The sequence below is a fragment of the Moschus berezovskii genome, chromosome 3, assembly GCF_049115385.1.
Source record: "Moschus berezovskii isolate FMDL1 chromosome 3, NW_MosBer_1.0, whole genome shotgun sequence".
Lineage (NCBI taxonomy): Eukaryota > Metazoa > Chordata > Mammalia > Artiodactyla > Moschidae > Moschus > Moschus berezovskii.
In genome coordinates, this window is record NC_142462.1 from 17,981,776 (window position 1) to 17,988,290 (window position 6,515).

At 34.6% G+C, this 6,515-nt stretch overlaps 1 pseudogene; it reads left to right on the plus strand.

Moving 5' to 3' along the window:
* Nucleotides 1-232: 232 nt before the first annotated feature.
* Nucleotides 233-331, plus strand: LOC129552891 (U6 spliceosomal RNA; annotated as a pseudogene).
* The last annotated feature ends 6,184 nt before the right edge of the window (nucleotides 332-6,515 follow it).

Sequence of the window (6,515 nt, forward strand, 5' to 3'; positions counted from 1 at the left end):
GTACTTTGGCCACCTCATGCGATGAGTTGACTCACTGGAAAAGACTCTGATGCTAGGAAAGGTTGGGGGCGGGAGGAGAAGGGGATGACAGAAAATGAGATGGCTGGATGGCATCACCGACTCTGTGGACATGAGTTTGAGTGAACTCCGGGAGTTGGTGATGGACAGGGAAGCCTGGCGTGCTGTGATTCATGGGGTCGTGGAGAGTCGGACACGACTGAGCGACTGAACTGAACTGAACTGAACTGAAACTAAAACTGGAATGATACAGAGATTAGCATGGCCCCAGAACTAGTATGACATTTAAATCTGTAAAGTGTTCCATATTTTTTCAGCAGAAGTTGCCAGAAAAATTGACTATTCACATGCAAAATAATGAAGTTGAACTCTCACCTTAAACCATATACAAGAGATTAACTCTAAGTGAATCAGAGACCTAAACATAACAGCTAATACTAAATAGACACTTGGGAGAAAACCCACTTAAGGTAGTTAAACTCAGAGGACAGAAAGTAGAATGTTGGTTGCCAAAGCCTGGAAGGAGGAAGGGATGGGGAGATATTGTTTAGTGGGTATAGAGTTCCAGTGGGGGAAGATGAAAATGTTCTGGTGACAGATTGTGGTCATGGTTGCACAATAATGTGAAGTGACTTTTTGCACTTGATGCTATACAAATGTATACTTAAAACTGATTAAGATGGTAAATTTTATGTTAGATATATTCTGACACACAAAAAAATTAAAAAGACATCCTAAATTTTTAGTTTTTTGAATTTAGGATCAGTAATTCTTTAGTAATCTTGAGTAAGCAAAATAAAAGTTATCAAAAGGATTTGGTCATCTGACTGAGACAGAGCACATCCCTCTGAGCAGGGATGAGTGTACATAAATAAAAGTAAAAACTGTATTTTACAATGAAAATAGAAGGTGACACAATAGTAAGGAAGTCAGCCAGAAAGAAAAACAGCAATACAGCATACTAACGCATATATAAGGAATTTAGAAAGAGGGTAACCTTAACCCTGTATACGAGACAGCAAAAGAGACACAGATGTATAGAACAGTCTTTGGGTCTCTGTGGGAGAGGGTGAGGGTGGCATGATTTGGGAGAATGGCATTGAAACATGTATATTATCATATGTGAAACGAATCGCCAGTCCAGGTTCAACACATGATACAGGATGCTGGGGGCTGGTGCACTGGGATGACCCAGAGGGAGGATATGGGGAGGAGGGAGGTGGGAGGGGGGTTCAGGAAGGGGAACACATGTACATCCGAGGCGGATTCATGTCAATGTATGGCAAAACCAACCAATATAATATTGTAAAGTAATTAGCCTCCAATAAAAAAGAAAAAAAGGAAAAAAAAAGGAATTTAGCTGTTCTGAAGAAATGAATTTTTTTAAAAAATAATCAAGGACATAATAAAGTCAGCACAAATTACTAAGAACTTATTCTTGCAGTATAAAGAATTTCCGCTAAACTTGCAGATTACACAGAAGGTAAAGAATAATCTTTTATGTCCCTTCTTAAAAGCAGACTAAATATTTCAAGAATGATTTATATTTTCACAGGCAGAAAATAAAATTCCAGTATTGCATTAATTTAGTCTTTGGCAGCAAAGGATATTAACATATCTTTACAAACAAACTCATCAAAACTAAGCAAAATTTCACCAAAATGAAAGTATTTTGTCTATGTTCTTTCAGACTCAGATATTCTAAAATATTGCAAATAAAATTCATTTATCTGAAATCATTTACAACTTGCTATAAATACTCAAGTTTTATATTTCACTATGTTCTTTAAAATTCTAGAATAAACTGAACTTTACTCTGAACAAATTAATTCTGTTTTACCTCAGAAATAAAAAAAAAAATTGCCAGGCAACCTCACCTGATTGTCAAAGTTTGTATTTCTCTTTCTCATTTTGTATGAGTTCATTTTTTTAATTGCTGAGATTTTTTAAATGAGCCATAGTATGGTCTATTTAGAGAATGTTTTATGTTCATTTGAATGATTATCATAAATCTCTTTTTATCCTGGGTGATATTTCCTTTCTTTGATGCCCACATTATATAATATTAATATAGTCACTCCAAGTTTCTTTTGATTATTATTTATATAGTATATCCTTTACATAATTTTAACGTACTATTGCAGAGAAAGTAATCAATTGCAAAAGAGCATGAAGAAATTTGGGCATTGATGGAAACATTCAGTATATTGACTGGCAATGATACCACAAGAGTTATATCTGTTAAAATTCATCAAACTGTATCCTTGAATTGAGTGCAGTTTTTAGTACAAAAATAATACCACAACAAGATTGATTACAGACAGAACATAACATAAAAAAAAAAATCTAGAAGCTCTCCAAGTATTTAGAAATTAATATACTTCTAAATAAACCAGGAGTCAAAGAAGAAATCACAATGAAAATCTAAAATATTTTGAGTTGAATTAATATGAAAAGACTTCATATCAAAATATGCAGAATGCAACTAGAGCAATGTTTACAGAGAAATCTATAGTTCTAAAAGCTTATATTAGACATTTAACAACACTGATCTACACCTCTACCTTAGGAACCTAAAAACAAAAGTTAAATCCAAAGTAAGTCAAAAGAAAGGAACAATAAAAATCAGAGCAAAAATCAATGATGTGGAAAATGGCTGATAATGGAAAAAAATTAACAAAACAAAAAGTTTGATCATTAAAAATATTAATGCAATTGATAAATCCCTGAATAGGAAACATGCTGTTTGCTTTCTCTAGGACATGAGCAAACTTATCAAAGAAAACTGGGTATCTTGGTGTTCTAGATAATACCTTTTTTTTTTTTTTACCTTGAACATTACCAAGAAAACTATGGATATTAGTCTTAGCAAATTTAGTGTTAGCAAACAGTTTAGATAAGATTATGAAGGATGCTGTTCACCATACAAACAATAAAGGTAGGGAAAGGATATTCTTAGTATCCATGCAAAAGACATCAAATTATGACCAAGTGTATCATGTTCACAGCTTATGAATAATCATACAAAACTTAGAAATAAAGCCAAGACAGTTTAGTGGATCATTATTTAATAGAAACATCTGAGTATTATTTTTAAGAAAATGAAACTGGCACTTTCACCTATATTTTACCATTCTCTTCACTATTTGACTAAAGCTCAGACAATGTAAATTTCATGTGATTTTGTAGATCTCTATGTGATAGAAAAGTTAACTTCCAGAATTACATTGGGTTTTTTTTTTTTGTTCATTTTTTCCTGTGAAGTAACAAGTTTCGCATCTCACCTAAAACCTTACTCTAATATTGGTACCTATAAATAATTCCTCAAAATGTTTTTGAATTAGCTTTACCATCTTACTAGCTAATGTTAGGAGAGAATTCTCCATGGGTGTCTTACATTTCTGTGTGTCTTATGAGCAGAGGTAGTAACTGCCTTTGTTCAGGATTATCTTTTAAAGAATGTTTGTATACCAACAGCCTTGGAACACAGTATTTGCTTCCAGAGAAAAGTGCAGGTTTGCTTAGAGTCTTGGAACACAGAGATAGGTGCCCCTTCCGAGTCGGATGGGAGTCAGGCATGCTTAGCATGCACTACCTAAGCTCAGAATTTCTCTCCTGAAAGGCATCCATTGCATGTGCAGGTGTCACCTGGCCTTCTTCATATCATTGTGGGGAAATTGTGGTTTGAAAAACTGACACCAAATATGCTTATGTTCATACAGCTTGTTGTGCTGTGAGTAATACATTTCTTCTTGCCTCTGACCCAAACATCTTGTGTCTTCAGCTGGCAAACATGAATCCCTGGCAGGCAGCCTTTCAGCTTGTAACTAGGGTAAAACCTCCGACCCTTCACAGTACTTGATAGTTCCTTCACTTTTTAAAAAATAAGCAAAATATATGTTCATTCTGTATTGATAAGAGAGCTATGTTTCGATTATTTGAAAAATGTACTTCAACATGATGATAGATCATCCACTGAGATACCCAAGCAGCCTAACCTGCGGGTTCAGTAGAACAGCATTGTGCAAGAACTGAACTTAATGTGTCCTTAAGCTGAGGCATGTCTTTCCTTGACCCCTGCAGGGATTCCCAATCAACTGTAGAAAAAACCTTTGTTGACTCACTGTTTCTCCAGCTTTTTCCTTTCTTCCCCCTCTCCTGATTTTTGTTTCCTTTCTTGGTTAAGTGTGTGAGTTGGTCTATGCTTTGTCTAACTGAGTGTTTGGGCCAAGTTGCTTTCCACAGTCAACTGCAGGGACAAATGGTCTAATAGGTCATCTTGCTTGCATAGTCAGATGAGCATCTGATGTGTAAATAATTTGATTTGTGTGTGGCTGATCAATATTTCCCGATTGATTGCAACATTTCTGATAATCTCTTTGAACTGTCCTGACATTTAGTAATCTCTGTGAGGGTGATGGAGATCTGTTCTTTTTCAGGTGAGAGATAACAGAGAATCTGGTTTGTTTTCCTTTTTGACTATCTGTGAACCCATATCAACTAAGAAAATATTTCTGTGTCCATTGAAAAGGAAAAAGAACTGGGGAGTTTTTGTGCTCTGTGTTTACATTTACCCGTAGCTGAGGTTGGAGAAGTAAAGCTGCAAGTGTTTTCTGTGGTTTTTGTGACTGAGAAAAGTCTTTAGTTCCTTCAGGGTGATTTCAAATATTTTTCTATCTCCAGAGGGTAATAGTATATTGGACTGCAATGTCTTACAAAAGCAGAGTTCTGTTCTAATTTTTTTATATAAGTTAGTAAGTTATTACATACATATAATGTTCCCAGAATTTCAGAAGTTAAATAAACTAAATTTTAATATTTTGTATAGGTTAGTCTTTTAAAAATGCATTTCTAAAGGAACTTAGTTCAGAAGCATTTTTATATGAGTCCAAAATCTATATTATGAAGATGAAATTTTGGACAAATCAGACTGGATTTGTAATTTTGGTTTAAACTAGGGTTTCTTCAGTTTGGCACTGTTGACATTTTAAGCCACATAATAAGAATTTAAAAGATTAATTTTCATTTAAACATACTTTAGTGTTTTTTTTAATCCTAAAAATACTTGTGGAAACAAAGATAACTTACTGGATCCATGGAACTGATGTAGGAAATCTTAGACATTTAAATCGTGAAAAATTAAATCTCATTTTGTATTTAACTAAAATCTTTCACTAAACATTTTACATGTTGATAAAATTAGCAAGAAAACATTATGTTGATTTTAAGCTACAATTAAAATACTCTAATTTGTCCAAAGAATTATCTTCTTAAGAAGAATATCTTTTTGGTTTTTTATATATAAGTAAAATCTCTGTAATAATCTAAAAAATTTTAAAGACTGAAATTTTGCCAGAACTTCTCAATGATGAGTTTTTCTTTCTAGCTGGGAACCGCATGCATTGCTTAAAATCACAGTCAAGTTTTCTTTTGAGTTTCACTCTTGGCAAGGAAAAACATACAAAAGAAGCACAAACAATATAATATTTCCTCCATCCCCATTATATTTTGGAAACTTTAAACTTTATATCTGCATTAGATATTATAGAATTTACACATCATGGCTGAGCAAAGTTCACAAACAAATTAACTTCCAAATTTCCAAAGAGAAGGGGAAAAGAAAAGGAAAGAAGACATAAGAGAAAGTCAGCTTAAGACAGATATAGAATTATCAATAAAAGGCTAATTATCTAACCTCTGCAAGGAAGGGAAAGGGGTCAGATGAAGGAAACTATTTTTACAGATATACACACAAGATTAATAAAGCATTACAGTTTATCTGAATAATAACTAGGGTTTTTAGCAAAACCTGCTTCCTTGGTGGCTCAGATGGTAAAGCATCTGTCTGCAGTGCAGGAGACCCGGGTTTGATTCCTGAGTTGGGAAGATCCCCTGGAGAAGGAAATGGCAACCCACTCCAGTGCCCTTGCCTGGAAAATCCCATGTATGGAAAAGCCTGGTAGCTACATACAGTTCACGGGGTCGCAAAGAGTCGGACACAACTGAGCAATTTCACTTATGATTAAAAATCTGGTACTCAGAAGATCCCTTGGAAGAGGGCATGCAACCCACTCAAATATTCTTGCCTGGAGAATCCCATGGACAGAGGAGCCTGGTGGGCTACAGTCCATGGAGTTGCAAAGAGTTGGACGCAACTGGAGTGAGTTAGCATGCACACTCTCAGTAATCACCAAAGTGGGAAAACTTAAGAGGGTGGATCTCTTATGTTAAAAAGTAATCTCTTTTACATGTAGCTGTCCAAACTACTTAGAGACCATCTTTTATCCATTTTATATTGTTGTTTCCTTTGTCATAAATTAATTGACCATATGTGCATGGATTTATTTCTGGGATTTCTATTTTGCTCCATTAATCTATTTGTCTGTTTTTGTGCCAATATCATGCTGTTTTGATTACTGTGGCTATATAGTATAGTCTGAAGCCAGGGAGATTGATACTCTGGCTTTGTTCTTTTTCTTCAAGATTGCTCTGGTTAT